This window comes from Mirounga angustirostris, unplaced genomic scaffold (assembly GCF_029215605.1).
Source record: "Mirounga angustirostris isolate CCGP_5_RB_7025 unplaced genomic scaffold, mMirAng1.0.hap1 SCAF_3, whole genome shotgun sequence".
NCBI lineage: Eukaryota > Metazoa > Chordata > Mammalia > Carnivora > Phocidae > Mirounga > Mirounga angustirostris.
This window is the reverse complement of record NW_026991711.1, coordinates 151,115,184-151,132,189: the sequence shown is the minus strand read 5'-3', so window position 1 is coordinate 151,132,189 and position 17,006 is coordinate 151,115,184. Positions and strand designations below refer to the sequence as shown.

Sequence of the window (17,006 nt, the reverse complement as noted above, 5' to 3'; positions counted from 1 at the left end):
AGGAGGGAAGCCAGGGGGTGGGATAAGAAAGGAAAGTAAAATACCAGGAGCCCATGAAAACAGTGGCTCAAGAGAGAGCACCTCTATACAAGGTGTAAGGGCATTGGGTCTGAGGAAATACTGCTGTGAGGTGCCAAGACTCAAATTGGATCAGAGGCCTTGCCAGCCAGAAAACTACCTAGAGTTTCTATGAACGAGAACTTCACATTGCCTATACCCAGGACCTGTTCCTGTCCATCGTGTAATATGCACTCTGGGAGAACTGTCTTCTCTCTGTACTAGGTTCTCACCAGCTGATTATCCAGCATGACAATGCTCAGTCCATCTACCAGTCTTTGCTTTCTCCTACCTCTTGACAATGTCTTTAGGGCATCTATTAGCCCAAGGGGACCTATTGGTGTGGTGGTTGTATGGGAGGGATGGGGCTGACAAACTGACTATGCTTGAGGACCCTAAGCTTGAGCAACCAGGAGTGGACCCCACTCTTTGTCTGAATACATTAAAAAAAGATCTGAAAGGAAATACAGCAAATTAGTACAAGATATTTTGACCTCTCTGTTGGACAATTTTTTCCCAATATTGTTCTATGAGATTGTTTTGACTTTGTTTCTAAATATCAGAACTTTAATGACCATTTATAGGCTTATTGTGTTTAAAGAGAGAGAGAGAGAGAGAGAACAAATCCAAAAATGAGTCACTTGTGCTGGGCCCTTTGTCAGCAAACCAAGACTTAATGTCCAAGTTAATTGTGGTCTTAGCCTTTGCAGGGAATATGACCTTTAACCAGCTAAGGTGGAATCACCTGATCAGCGCTGGTGGGGTAATCTGCAAGATAGAGCCCTGCCCTTCCCTGAAAGGAAGGCAACCTTGCCTGAAACGACTTATTTTTTATTAGAAACTTCCTTTTCAGCCCCCTTCTGCCTATAAATCCTTTCATTTAGTTCAGCTCTTCGGAGCTCTTTTCCACTTGCTAGGTGGGATGCTGCCCAACTCATGAATTGTTGAATAAAGCCAATTAGATTTTCAGATTTACTCAGTTGACTTGTTTTTTAATAATTGATTTTCAGAGCTAAAATATACTGTTTCCATTTTTATTTTGCTAAAATGATTTTCTTCAAGGAACAGCTTTTATGTGTAAATTCTGTAATGAAGATTTTTATTGATGGCACATAGTACATGACCTTTATTAGGGTGCATTATTACTACTAAGTCCAATTTCTCCAGGTCAAATTTAATTTTTTCAAGAAGATGGAATTCTTCCATTACTTCTAATCAAAATTTTATTGTGTATATAGTTTTAGCAATTTATTTCTCCTAAAGAAAGCCAAAACTTTTCTGGGTTAACGTGTGCAGTTACCCCTTCAGCTGGTTTCCTAGCTATTATAATGAAGAAGGGTCCATTCCACCTGGTGTCACAGAAGAAGGCAGGTGCTAAAAAGCAGGGAGATTCAGTGGTGGGAAGATGAAAGAACATTTATCCAAGAGCTTCTATTTTCCCTCATGATGTATGGGGCAAGGAGAACAACTAAAAGTGAAGGAGGAGAAGGATGTGAGTAAGTTTCTGGAGAGAGGAGAATGTAGGATGTGGTTATTTTGGAGAGAGGAGAAGCTGTAATACCTATCAGGCAAATAGGGTAGGATTATTAGTGTTAAGGGCTCATTTGAGATCTGTGGTCATGGATTTTAAGTGAGACCAGCTGTGTATGTTTCTCCCACTATGTTCAGCTGCTTGAATTCAGGAGAATGGCAGACAGTTGAGTTTCCCTTGAGTTGGAGTTTGGCAAGGTGTTGGTGGCTGAGGAAGAAAGCATTGCTCCCATAACTGTCTTTTCTCTCCTACATCATCAAACTTTTACTCTCAGATTTTTTCCTTTGGTATAAAATATCTTTCAGTACCTACCAACCTTAAACAACAACAATCAATACAAAACAAAATACTAAACCAAACCTGTTACTGCACTCCTTTAAAAAGAATCAAGCTACCACCCCTATTTATCTGTTCCCTTCAGAGCTTAACTTCTTAAGTGATAGTCCCAGCTCCATTTCCCCACTTTGTATTTTCTCAACCCACTCCAATCCAGCTCCTTTCCATGACTCCACCGACACGTGTTTATCAGACAACCAGTGACTGCCATTGTGCAGCATTCGTAGTCCATCCTCTGTCCTCCTCTGGAAACCACTTTCTTCTCCTGGATACCTTGACACAACACACCCCTCTTTTCCACCCCCACCCCCTTTGCAGTGGCTGCTCCTTTGAGATCTCTTTCAGAAGTTTTAAATTGTTGGAGATCATGTTGTTAGGAATCACTTCTTGTTATCTAATTTATTTGTCCTAGGGAATCTTCTTTACTAGCAAGTATTAAGTATTATTTATATGCCAGTGATCTCCATAAATTGATTTTCCAATGTTGAAAAATCCTTGCATTCCTAGATCCACCATCGATAATGATGTAGTGTTATTTTTTTTGTACATTGATGAGTGCAGTTTGCTAATGCTTTATTTAGGAGTTTTGCAACTGTATTAGTGAGATTACCTATAACTTTTTTTGCATTTGAATTAAATACATTTTTTTTCAAAATAAACCCTATTAAAGAAAAACTATTCTATATTCCAACTAAAACTATTTTAGTAGAACTTTCCTTTCTAGAAACACTAATTAAGGAAGCAAGGCGTTTTGTAAAATGTTGTCCTGAACAAGCGACAGTAAAAAATAAATATTTACATAACTTTCACTTCCTCAAAACAGAGGATACTTTCTGTTCCTCAGACTTGGAAACAAGGTAAAGAACAGCCCCTCAGCAACTTTGAGCAAGGAGGTTGCTAAAACAAAACTCAAGCAATTGAGGGGCTCCTCTGTGGCTCAGTTGATTGAGCATCTGACTTTTGGTTTTGGCTCAGGTCATGATCTCAGCATCATGGGATTGAGCCTCAGGCTCCGCACTCAGCAGTGAGTCTGCTTGGTGTTCTCTCCCTCTGCTCCTCCTCCTGCTCTCTCTCTCTCTCTGTCTAAAATAAGTAAATAAATCAATCTTTAAAACAAACAAACAAAACTCAAGCAGTTGAATATGGACATCTCTTAAAAGAATTTGGGGGAACCTAACAAAGGATCCTAGTTCTTTTTGTGATAACGGATACAAAGGTGAACTGGCTCTTCCCAAATAGCAGTGATGACAGAGCCTGGCCCAGCCTGGTGCTCACTTATGCTATGTTCCCTGAAAAAATCTGGTACTTCTGCCCAGAGGAGACATTTTCTTTTTAGAGATTCAGTGTCCAGGGAGCTCTTTATGTTAATGATGTGAATGTAGACTCCATGTGAGTATTTTAAGGATTGGAGGCAAAAGTATTTTTCTAACATGGCTGGGCAGAGTCCAGGTATCAAATGGCTCATTTCCAGTTTGTCCTATTCCCTCACCACACATTTGTAGACCTAGGACCACAGACCTCTGCTACATCATCATAATCACATCTAATGTCTGTCCTAACTTATGATTCATGTTCTGTGCCTGACAACAGTCCCTGCATTTAACAAATAATACCTACACATAAAACAATCCACTGTTACCAGGCATATGGTCACAAAACTTTAGTAATCTTCTGCAGACCAAGCAAATGTTTTAAACCATAACTGGTCATGCATCAAATTCACAGTCAGATAACCCCAAGATCACAAAAATTTACACAATACAAATAAAAGACACACACACACACACACACACTTCTTACAGAACTGTGCTTAGGGAAACTATTTGATGAGTGCCACTGAAGTCCTATTTTGCTAAATACATGCTACTCCAGGTATTTTTGTTTGGAAAATCTATCCCCGTAGGGCACAGCTGTTTATTGGAGGAGGAGAAAAGGAAGAGATGCTTGTGGCAACCAGACAGGTTTTTTTGTTTGTTTGTTTATTTAGGTGTAGTGTCCCATGATTCACTGTTTGCGTATAACACCCAGTGCTCCATTCAATACGTGCCCTCTTTAATACCCATCACCAGGATAACCCATCCCCCCATCCCCCCTTTCTTCTAGAACCTTCAGTTTGTTTCTCAAAGTCCACAGTCTCTTGTGGTTCGTCTCCCCCTCTGATTTCCTCCCCTTCATTTTTCCCTTCCAACTATCTTCTTTTTCTTTGTTAACATATAATGTATTATTTGTTTCAGAGGTACAGGTCTGTGATTCATCAGTCTTACACAGTTTTTTTTTTTTTTAAGATTTTATTTATTTGACAGAGAGACACAGCGAGAGACGGAACACAAGCAGGGAGAGTGGGAGAGGGAGAGCAGGCTTCCCGCTGAGTAGGGAGCCCGATGCGGGACTCAATCCCAAGACCCTGGGATCATGACCTGAGCCGAAGGCAGATGCTTAGCGACTGAGCCACCCAGGTGCCCCACTCTTACACAGTTTTAAGGTCTTCTCAAGTTGTATAAAATGGACCTAAAGACACGTTTAAGTGTTGTCAGGATGGAAAGCTGGAGCTGAAATGTGGTAGCAAACCAGTTGCAAAAGCATACAGCAGCTATGCCTTGTGGTCAAACCTGTTCCCAGATACGCAAAAAAGTTTCAGGACACATAGCTTGTTGGCCTTTTTCCATATCATTACATAATGTGATCAATCATGTATGAATTTCACAAAAGATTCATATTCTGCTACACTGTTATAGAGGATTTGCTCATACCCCTCCTAAATCTGATCTTCCTAGTCTTTTAAGAGATGCTTACATATTATTCCAACTTGTAGGGAGGTAAAGGGGGCTGGTCCTTCTTCAGAAGGAATCTGGGGAACTAGGTGGTATGCATTGCTGAGGAGTAAGGCTGATTCTCCGAAATACAAGCTTCACTCTGATTAGGAACAACTTGTGAATGTCTCTACCTCTGATAATGACTATCTTCATGATTTATCTTCTGAAAATTTTCTCCAGAGTTGGACAGTGGGCAGCTGGGCAGAACAGGCTGAAGCACAGTGGGCTGAGGTGGCATGGCCCGCAGGACCTAGGATCCCGGGTGTGGCCTGGCAGTGGGGCGTGGCGCTGCTGGGGGGAACCTGGGCTCAGCAGCGCCCCCTGGTCTGCAGCGGCGTCATGGGGCTCCCGTTGCTGCCAAGCAGCAGGGCCTTGAGCGGATGCTGTGGGGCTGTGGCCGAACCACCTGCTGCTCTGTGGAGCTGACAGACACGGCCTCTCCAGTGGCACCTTCAGCACCCCACACAGAGGGATTGTAATAATAACGTGCACAATTACCACTAGAGTATACTGTGATTAACTAGCAATTGTAAAGTATTAGGTAAATATCACACACCCATACAAGAGTAGAATAACTGAAATCCAGCCTCTGAAATTTAAGTAAAAAGAAATGGCACTTAATTGTTTTATATATTAATATTTTTCCTCTTAGTTTATAATTTTAGAAGACTTTAAAAATGCCAGATCCATGATCCCAAGTTTTTCAAGTGTGAGGAAGCCTTTATAACAGAATATTTTATAGGCCTTTATGTGATTACGTTTATAACAATTTTTTTCTTAAGTTTTTTATTTTCAGTATAGTTAACATACAGTGTCATCAATTTCAGGTGTACAATATAGTGATTCAACTATTCTATCCATTATCCAGTGCTCATCATGATAAGTGTGCTCTTTAATCCCCATCACTTACTCCATCCAGCCCCCCACCCACTGCCCTTCTGGTAACGATCTGTTTGTTCTCTATAGCTAAGAGTCAGTTTCTTGGTTTGTCTCTCTCTCTCTTTTTTCCTTTATTTGTTTTGTTTCTTAAATTCCATATATGAGTGAAATCTTATGGTATTCATCCTTCTCTGACTCACTTATTTTGCTTAGCATTATACACTCCAGCTCCATCCATATTGTTGCAAATGGCAAGATTTCATTCTTTCTTATGGCTGAATAATATTTCATTATACACACACACACACACACACACACACACACCCCCCACTTCTTTATCCATTCGTCTATTGATGGATACTTGGGCTCCTTCCATAGTTTGGCTATTTTAAATAATGCTGCTATAAAAATAGGGGTGCATATATCCCTTTGAATTCATGTTTTTCTATTTTCTGGGTAAATACCCAGTAGTGTGTTTGCTGGACCATTGAGTAGTTTTTTTTGTTTGTTTGTTTAGAGAGAGAGAGAGATCACAAGCTGGGGGGAGAGGTAGAGGTAGAAGCAGACTCCCTGCCGAGCAGGGAGCCGAATGTGGGACTCGATACCAGGACCCTGGGATCATGACCTGAGCTGAAGGCAGACCCTTAACTGACTGAGCCACCCAGGTGGCTCTATTTTTAATTTTTGGTGAACCTCCATACTGTTTTCCACAGTGGCTGCACCAGTTTGGATTTCCACCAACAGTGCAAGAGGGTTCTTTTCTCCATATCCTTGCCAACATCTGTTTTCTTGTGTTTTTGATACTAGTCATTTTCACAGGTGTGAGATGATATCTCATTGTGGTTTTGATTTGCATTTCCCTGATGAGGAGTGATGTTGAATATCTTTTCATGTGTCTGTTGGCTATCTGGATGTTGTCTTTGGACAATGTCCGTTCATGTCTTCTGCCCATTTTTAAATTGGATTATTTGTTTTTTTGTGTTGAGATGTAAAATTTCTTTATATATTTTGGATACTAACCCTTTATCAGATATGTCATTTGTAAATATCTTTTCCCACTCTGTAGATTACCTTTTAGTTTTGTTGATTAGTTCCTTTACTATGGAGAAGCTTTTTATTTTGATGTAATCCCAACGTATTTTTGCCTTTATTTCCTTTGCCTCAGGAGACAGATCAAGAAAAATATGTTGCAACAGGGGCGCCTGGGTGGCTCAGATGGTTAAGCGTCTGCCTTCGGCTCAGGTCATGATCCCAGGGTCCTGGGATCGAGTCCCACATCGGGCTCCTGACTCAGCGGGGAGTCTGCTTCTTCCTCTCCCTCTGCCTCTCCCACTGCTCATGCTCTCTCTCTCTCTCTGTATCTCTGTGTCTCAAATGAATAAATAAAATCTTAAAAAAAAGAAAAGAAAAGAAAAAATATGTTGCAACAGCTGATATCAGAGAAATTACTGCCTGTGCTCTCTTACAGGATTTTTATGGTTCTATATCTCACCTATGACCCTTAATCCATTTTGAGTTTATTTTTTTGTGTTGAAAGAAATGGGTCCAGTTTCATTCTTTTGCATATAGCTGTCCAGTTTTCCTAGAGCACCATGTGTTGAAGAGACTTTTTCCCATTGTATATTCTTTCCTCTATTGTTGAATATTAATTGGCCATATAATTGTTTTCTATTTTCTGGGTTTTCTATTATGTTCTATTAATCTATGTGTCTCTTTTTATGCCAGTACCATACTGTTTTGCTTACTATAGCTTCGCAATATAACTTGAAGTCCAGAATTGTAACAGCTCCAGTTTTGTTTTTCAAGATTGTTTTGGCTATTTGGTGTCTTTTGTGGTTCCATACAAATTTTAAGATTATTTATTCTAGCTCTGTGAAAAATGCTATTGGTACTTAGGTAAGGATTGCATTAAACGTGTAGATTGCTTTGGGTAGTATGGACATTTTAACAGTATTTGTTCTTCCAGTCCATGAGCATGGAATGTCTTTCCATTTCGTTATATCATCTTCAATTTCTTTCATCAGTGTTTTATAGTTTTCAGAGTACAGTTCTTTCACCTCTTTGGTTAAGTTTATTCCTAGATATTTTATTGTTTTTGGTGCAATTGTAAATTGAATTGTTTTCTTAATTTCAGTTACCCCTGCTTCATTATTGGTGTATAGGAATACAATGGATTTCTGTACATTGATTTTGTATCCTGCAACTTTATTGAATTCATTAATCAGTAGTAGTAGTTTTTTGGTGGACTCTTGAGGGTTTTCTATATAGAGTATCATGTCATCTGCAAATAGTGAAAGTTTTACTTCTTCCTTAGCAATTTAGATGCCTTTTCTTTTTGTTGTCTAATTGCTGTGGCTAGGACTTCCAGTACTATGTTGAATAAAAGTGGTGAGAGTAAACAGTCTTGTCTTGATCCTGACTTTAGGGGAAAAGCTCTGTTTTTCTCCATTGATGTTAGTGATGGGTTTTTTGCATAAGGCCTTTAGTATGTTGAGGTATATTCCCTCTAAAACTATTTTGTTGAGAATTTTTATCATGAATAGATGTTGTACTTTGTCAAATGCTTTTTCTGCATCTGTTGAAATGATCATACAGTTTTTATCATTTATCTTACTGATGGGACTTATCACATTGTTTTTACAAATATCAAACCACCCTTGCATCCCAGGAATGAATCCCATTTGATTGTGGTGAATGATTTTTTTAATGTATTGTTGGATTCAGTTTGCTAGTATTTTATTGAGGTTTTTGTAGCTATGTTCATCAGAGATATTGGCCTGTAATTCTCTCTCTCTCAATCTCTCTTTCTCTCTCTCTCTCTCTTTTTTTTTTTGGTAGTGTCTTTATCTGGTTTTGGTTATCAGGATAATATTGGCCTCATAGAATGAATTTGGAAGTTTTCCTTTCCTTTCTATTTTTTTTAGAATAGGTTTAGAAGAATAGGTATTAACTCTTCTTTAAACGTTTGATAGAATTCACCTGTGAAGCTATCTGGTTCTGGACTTTTGTTTATTGGGAGTTGATTACTGATTCAGTTTCTTTCTGGCTACCAGTCTGTTTGAATTTTCTATTCCCTCCTGTTTCAATTTTGGAAGGTTATATGTTTCTAGGAATTTATCCATTTCTTCTAGGTTGTCCAACTGTTGGCATATAATTTTTCATAATATTCTCTTAGAATTGTTTGTATTTCTGTGGTGTTGGTTATTATTTCTCCTCTTTGTGGTTTTATTTGGGTTCTCTCTCTCTCTTTTGATGAGACTGGCTAAAGGTTTATCAATTTTGTTGATCCTTTCAAAGAACCAGCTCTGCTTTCATTAAACTCTTTTATTGTTTTTTAGTTTCTATATCATTTCTTTCTGTTCTAATCTTTATTATCTCCTTCCTTCGGTTGGTTTGGGGTTTTGTTCTTCTTTTTCTAGCTCCTTTGGGTGTAAGATTAGGTTGTTTGAGATTTTTCATACTTCTTGAGGTAGGCCTGTATTGCTACAAACTTCCCTCTTAGAAATGCTTTTGCTGTATCCCAAAGATTTTGGACCATTGTGTTTTCACTTTCATTTGTTTCCATGTAATTTTTAATTTTTTTTTGATTTCTCAGTTGACCCATTCATTGTGTAGTAGCATGTTATTTATCCTTCATGTATTTGTGCTCTTTCCAAATTTTTTTCTTGTGGTCAATTTCTAATTTCATAGCACTGCGGTTGGAAAAGAAGCATGGTATGACTTCAATCTTCTTAAATTTATTGAGACTTGTTTTGTGGGCTAATATGTGATCTATTCTGAAGAAAATTCCATGTGTACTTGAAAATAATGTGTATTCTGTTGTTTTGGATGGAATGTTCTGAATATACCTTTTAAGTCCATCTGGTCCAGTGTGTCATTCAAAGCCACTATTTTCTTGTTGAAATGTTTGGATTATCCATCGATGTAAGTGAGGTGTTAAAGTTCTCTACTATTACTGTTTTTCTATTAATTAGTTCCTTTGTGTTTGTTATTAAATATTTTATGTATCTGGGTGATCCCATGTTAGGTGCATAAATATTTACAATTGTTATATCCTCTTGCTGTATTGTCCCCTTTATTATATAGGTCCTTCTGTGTCTTCTATTACAGTCTTTGTTTTAAAGTCCTTGTCCAATATAAGTATTGCTACCTTGGCTTTCTTTTGACATCCATTTGCATGATTATGTTTCTCCATCCCCTTACTTTCAAGCTTCAGTGACTTTAGGTCTTAAATGAGTCTCTTGTAGGCAGCATATAGACAGATCTTCATTTTTTATCCACTCTGTCACCCTATATCTTTTGATTGGAGCATTTAGTTCATTTTCATTCAAAGTAATTATTGATATATATGTATTTATTGCCATTTTATTACCTGTTTTGTAGTTGTTTTGTACTTTTTCTCTGATCCTTTCTTGCTCTCTTTCATGGTTTGTAGCATTCGTAAATGGTATACTTGGATTTCTTTCTCTTTATTCTTTGCATATCTATTACTGGTTTTTGATTTGTGGTTGCCATTAGGTTTGTATATAACATCTTCTGCATATAGCAGTGTATATTAAGTGTATTGTTGCTTAAATTTGAATCCAGTCTTTACTCCCCTTCCCCCCCACACACACTTTTTAGGTATATGGCATTGTCATATTTTACATCTTTTTATTTTATGACTCCCTTGACTAATTTTTATAGGTATACTTACTTTTACTACTTTCATGTTCTTTTACTTTTCATATTCCCACTAGTGGTCTTTCCACTCAGAGTTCTCTTTAATATTTCTTATAGGGCTTGTTTAGTGGTCATGAACTGCTTTAACTTTTGTTTGTCTGAGAAGCTCTTTATCTCTCCTTCTATTCTGAATCAGAGCTTTGCTGAATAGAGTATTCTTGGCTGCAGATTTTCCCTTCCACCACTTTGAATATATACTGACACTCTTGGCCAGCAAAGTTTCTGTTGAAAAATCCACTGATATCTTTATGGGGTTTCCCCATAAGTAGGTAACTGACTTCTTTTCTCTTGCTACTTTTAACTTTTTTGTTGTTTATCATGACTTTTTTTGCCATTTTAATTACTATGTGTCTTGGTGTGGACCTCTTTGGGTTGGTTTAGGAGGGGGTAGTCTCTGTGCCTCCTGGATCTGGATTTCTGTTTCCTTCCCCAGATTAGAGAAGTTTTCAGCTATTTCTGCAAATAAATTTTCTGCTCCTCTTTCTCTGTCTTCTTCTGGGATCCCTATAATGCGAATGTTATTGTGCTTGATGGAGTCACTGAGTTCCCTAAGACCATTCTTAATTCGCATGATTTTTTTCCTCTCACTTTTTTCAGCTTGGTTACTTTCCATTACTCTGTCTCTCAGGTTATTAATTCGTTCCCCTGCTTCATCTACCCTGCTATTTATACCATATTTTTAATTTTATTTATTGTGTTCTTCATCTCTGATTTTTTTTTTAATCTCCTTGTTAGGGTTTCACTGATGTCCTCCACTTTTTTCTCAGGTCCAGTAAGTATCTTTATGATCATTACTTTAAATTCTCTATCAAGCATATTATATCTGTTTTGCTTATGTCTCTTGCTGTGGTTTGGTCCTGTTCTTTTATTTGGGACATATTTCTCTGTCTCCTCATTTTGTCTAACTCTGTGTCTGTTTCTCTGTGTTAGGAAAGTCAGCTACCTCTCCAGATCTTGAAGATAATGACCTTATGAAGAAGAGGTCCTGTAGTGCCCTGCAGTTTAGTGTCCCCTGTTCCCCAGGGCCTGGGGCTTCAGGGAGTGTCTCCTATGTGTGTTGCATGTGCTCTGCTATTGAGTCCTGGCCTCTTTTTCCTTCAGTCCAGTTGTCTGCAGAGGCTCTCTTTGCTTGTCGTGGGCAGCGTTTGGTCCCCAGCAGGGGTGTGGCATGTTTTAACAAGGTGTGTGCTGTTTTGCTTGTGAAATAAGACCTGCCATCATTGGAACTGAGGTCTCATAAAATGCACAAGTCTTGAAAGGAGGTGTTGGTGGGGTTTATGCTGGTCTTCTGGGGGAGGGGGCATATGGCACTGGAACTGAGGCAAGCGTGACTGGGAAAGGTGGATCCTCCCAAACATAGGGGCTAAGCTTAGTGTAAGCAAGTTAGGTAACAAGTGTTGCTGCAGTGGCCCTTGGTTTATGCTGGGGGGCAGGGGATGGAAATGGCCCCTGCCAGCTCCTTTGTGGAGGGGACTCTCTGTGATCCTTGCCTCTCCAGGTCACACTCTGAGATGAGTAAATCACTCTCCATCCAGTCTGCCCCAAGCATTTTTCGAATTGCTGGTTCTAAACTGTATCTGCAAGGGCTGTTTGTTATGCTCTCTCCTTAATGGAGGGGACTCTGCTTCCTAATGCCCTCCAGGTTTTCCCAGAGCCACCCACTGATTTTTAATAATTCCAGGCTTTAAGTCCTGCTGGTTGTAAGAATTAACAAATTCAGCCCCTCTCACTTTCAAAGACAAATGTTTTGGGGATTCATCTTCCCTGTGCAGGCTCCCTATAATGAGTATTCTTTTAATGAGAAAATACATATAAAAAGGTATACTGATGCATTAATATATTGAAGTAAACCTGTTTTTTATTAGTCCTGGGCTGTGTGTGGTGTTGTGGTGAGAACATGAGCTCTAGAGCCAGATTGCCTATGTTCTAATTCTGCTCCCTCACTTCCTAGTGTGTAACAAAAGTAATCTCTGCATATCTCACCTTCCTAATATTTAAAATGGCAAGTAATAGTGCTTATTTCATAAAGCTGATGATGGTTCATTGATATCTGACATGAAAAGCCCTTAGAAGACTACCTGGCACATAGCTATTCATTTGAAAAATAACACACATATTTATATTGGACTCGTTTTTTAGTTAACATGTAATGAATGTCCACTGGACTGTAAAGCTTGGAGACTAAGAATAAAGTCCTAGAGGGCAGGGGCTGTGTCTATGCCACTGATCTGCATCTTCAACACTAAGCATGGTGCCTGGCAAGTAGTGAATGCCTAAGTGAGTGAATTCAGACAGATTTGGGTTCCAATCATAGCTTTGCCATTTATAAAGCAGCTGCCTAAGTTACCTGACCTCTCAGCTATAAAATGAGGGTAACTTCATAAGTTTGTTGTGAGGATAAAGTATGCATGTAAAGTACTTTAGTACCTGCAACATACTGCATCAGAAATGTTTGCTATTAGCAGGAATTCAAATGCTGACAAACTACGGAATTGAGAGTTTGAGATGTTAAACTGTCTATGTCAGCCTATTCAACTGTCTGTCAAATCTATAGCTGGAAACCCCTGCCCAGGAAAGCAGCCTGTATCACATCCATTTCCTCACTTCCTCCTCTTCCTCCTGCTAACCTAACCCTCCAAAATAAGTTTCTACATCTTTTGATTGCTCTAGTGTGGAAGGCACTGTTGGATGGCTACCCAACAGTTATTCCTTTCTTTCTTGCTCTCAGGGCTCCAGTTTGTTTGGAACAAGGGGATAGATTAGATTTTTGTTCCCAGTCCTTCATTCCCTCTCTAATGGAATTATACATCTACACTTTTTGGTATCTGACGTTGTAGCATTTTCCACTGGAGTAGGCAGAGTATATATCCTTGCTCAGTTTGTGTTGGAATTGGCCAGGTAATTTGTTTGGCAAACGGAGTGTTACTGTACATGACATGAGCAGAGACTCTAAATGTGTTTGTGTGATTTTATCTGGCTTCTTGTGCACTTGCCATTTGCCATGAGACTATGCCAGGGTTGTCAATAGTGCCAGAATGAGAATATGCATCGGGCAAACATGAAAACACACACAGTCCTGTATCCAAGCCCAGCTGATCCCAGCCAAACATAGGAGAATCACAGATGGCCTACATGCCTGTAAGTGAGGAACAAATGCTTGTTCTTATAAACCACTAAGATTTTGGGGTTGCTTATTATGAAACATTATCATAGCGAAAGCTGGCTAATATAGGCACTAGTCTGCCCACCTCCAGAAGATGAATCATAATTAATATGAGCTAATCCTATAGTTCTTTTCCATACAAGAGAACTTTCCAGATTCATTTGGAATTAAAGGTGGCCAAATGACCCAGTATTGGCCAGTGAAATATATGATGGTATCTTCTGGGGACTTCTGAGAAATCTTTTGCTTTTATGGTAAAAGGCATTGTAGGGGCTGAAAGCAGTCTTTCCCTCTTCTCTCTTGCTTGAAATTTCAGTGGGCATTTTGAGACCATAATTTGAAAACACAAAGATGAATAACTAACAGCTATGGATGATGGAGCAAACAAATAGAAAGTCTAGGCTCCTGATGACATGGCTTAGTGGTTGACCAATACCAACAACCACCTATCTTTACACTTCTTATTTAGTCAGATGTTTTGCTTGCTTTCTACACTATTCCTAACCTACTATAGCTGAAATATGTCAGTTTCATCATCTTAGTTACTATTTCTCTGAGGTGAGTGATGAAAAAGAAAAGGGAGCTGTGTAATCACAAGTCTCCTCACATAAACCTTAGGAAATCTTGTTGGGTTATTAGAGCCTGATGTCTGTGTGTAGTCTTGGTTTGTTTGTTTTTCCTGTGTTGCCTCATTGTCAAATGTTTGTAATAATGATGAACAATTAGCTTATGGTTACTTTTAACCAAAAACATGGTGGGGACTGATTTGGATACAGAAAAGTACATCCTGGCCAACACTGAAAACCACTATGCCAAATGGTGATTTCTGGAAAGGGAGCTGTGTCAACTGTAGAGTCACAGTAAGAGCATCTCTTAGAGGGTTGCCAGGGAGTGAGCTGCCAAAGGTATTCAAGAAATGTGTGATGTGTGCAATACCACCAACTTCAACTTGCACTGCGTGTATCCTCAGTGTAAATTTGGAGTATGTGTGGATTGCTACCAAATGAAGAGCAAAAATTGCCAACAGGGTGCTACCTACTTTTCCTTGGCTAGGATGAGTGAAGAGTCAAGTACGTGAACCAAGGAACTTGATGAATACACAGATAATTCTTGGAAAAGTTATCTATAATGTTGGAGACTTCATTTTGTAAGAGCAAAAAGTGGGATAAAGGCAAATTGTCCTTGTTAAAACAGGTAATTCAAGCTCTTTCCAAAGCCAGCCTCAGAGACATAAAGCAGACTCCTTTACTTTGAGAAAAACCTGTTCTTGATGCTGCACTCCTGTAAAATCCCTCAGTGGGAGCCAGCAGCTATGGGTAAGAGCACAGCGTCCAAGCCAACCAACAGCATAAAGTTGACCTGTCCAACCAGCACTCTTCCTTTAAATTGGCCGGCAGACTTTACCAGAGAGAATGTCAATAAGGAAAACAAAGACAAAATGGACACAAGAATAACAAAAAATCCTTGATATCCTTGCTTCTTTGGTAGAAAATAAGACTTGCTCTGATTTATGTAAGAACCTCAAGGAATGATGAGAAGAACAAAATTCTGATACTCCTCACTATTGGCTGTGTGGTAATTACTTACTGTGCTTGCAAGATCCCAATGATAAGAGGAACTGGAATGTATTCAGGGAGTACTGGACACAGGGTAGCCAGTAATGGTGTCTGGATGCATTATAAATTGAACACTGAATTTTTAAAACCTGACACTTTCATCAAAGAATTTGGTGACCAGTAAGTTGATTTAGTTAATTGTGGGGCTGTCTTAGTCTATTTGGGCTGCTATAACAAAATACCATACATTGGATAGCTTAAAAAGCAAGCATTTATTTTGCATAGTTCAGGAGACTGAGAAGTCCAAGATCAAGATGCTGAAAGATTTGGTATCTGGTGAGGGCCACTTCTTGGTTCATAGACAACTGTATTCTTGCTGTGTCCTTATAGGACAGAGGCAAGGGAACTTTCTGGGGTCTCTTTTATAAGGGCATTAATGAATTAATAAGGGCAGAGCCTAATCAACTCCCAAAGACCCCACCTCAAAATACCATCACATAGGGGGGTTAGATTAAAAAAATGAATTTTGGGGGGACACATTCAGTCTATATCAAGGACCAATGAAATCATCACTGAAGTCACAACAGGAGACTTTTGAGATGGATTTGAAGGAGTTCCACATTTCTTGAAAAATGAAAAGGAATTAGCAATGATGAAACTTAAGGACTGCCTACCAGGAAGAAATTTTAGAGATATGCTTTCTGGGTTTGACGATCTGATGGCCAACATTCCATTGCTTGAATATACAAGATGAGACGGTGAACTGTATTTTGTTTCTAGGTTACCAAAATACTTTGGCCAGATTGAGGTCCCAAGATGTGTAATGCTTGTAGACAAATTACTTTGGAAGACCAAAAATATGGAGTGACATCTGCTGACACGTATCTGGTGCAGCTGATGTCATGGCCTATGTGGGAATTTCAAAAGGACAGTGTGACTGAGAAGTCCTTAAAACTGCCTAAGATGGAAATTTTCATGAACTCACAATAAAGCAATGTATTGAAAGAAAAGAGAAGCCTAGAGCATTCTGGTACATATATACCAGATATGTATATTTGAGAAGACACAGAGAAGATATGAGTGTTTCTTTAAAAGTTATCAAAAAGCAAGCTCAGGAAAACCCAGCAGCAATAACCTCACTAATCAGATCTGGTGTTTAGACCCATCATTATGAAAGCATCTTCATCAAAAGTATAAAGTTGGGGCGCCTGGGTGGCTCAGATGGTTGAGCGTCTGCCTTCGGCTCAGGTCATGATCCCAGGGTCCTGGGATCGAGTCCCACATCCGGCTCCTGGCTCAGTGGGGAGCCTGCTTCTCCCTCTCCCTCTGCCTCTCTCCCTGCTCATGCTCTCTCTCTCTCTGTATCTCTGTGTCTCAGATGAATAAATAAAATCTTTTTTTTTAAAGATTTTTATTTATTTATTTGACAGAGAGAGAGAGAGAGCAGGAACACAAGCAGGGGGAGTGGGAGAGGGAGAAGCAGGCTTCCCACCAAGCAGGGAGCCCGATGCGGGGCTCGATCCCAGGACCCTGGGATCATGACCTGAGCCGAAGGCAGACGCTTAACGACTGAGCCACCCAGGCACCCCATAAATAAAATCTTTAAAAAAAAAGTATAAAGTTGAAGGCTGGGCAATTGAAAGTTGCCAGAGGGGCACCTGGGTGGCTCAGTCGGTTAAGCATCTGCCTTTGGCTCAGGTCATGATCCCTGGCTTCAGGGTCTCTGCTCAGTGGGGAGCCTGCTTCTCCCTTTCCCTCTGCTGCTCCCCCTGCTTGAGCTTTCTCTCTCTCAAATAAATAAAATCTTTAAAAAAAAATTTACTAGAGATATGGTAAATATCCCCGTAGGAATACCATATTAGGTTCATAACTTATTTAACTGATCAAGTGGCTGATGATTTTCTTTCTAGCATGTTATACAATGTTTCTGGTTTACTCAGGAATTCTGT

At 39.4% G+C, this 17,006-nt stretch overlaps 1 long non-coding RNA gene and 3 pseudogenes across 1 annotated transcript in view; 3 read left to right on the top strand and 1 right to left on the bottom strand.

The window, feature by feature from the left end:
- Positions 1–17,006, top strand: part of LOC135363904 (uncharacterized) — a 218,418-nt gene that overhangs the window by 29,655 nt on the left and 171,757 nt on the right. The gene's annotated exons all lie outside the window — the stretch shown is intronic.
- On the bottom strand, positions 4,050–10,951 carry LOC123838537 (uncharacterized; annotated as a pseudogene).
- Positions 11,850–15,657, top strand: LOC123838539 (lysine-specific demethylase 3A-like; annotated as a pseudogene).
- LOC135363723 (lysine-specific demethylase 3A-like) lies at positions 15,107–16,217 on the top strand (annotated as a pseudogene).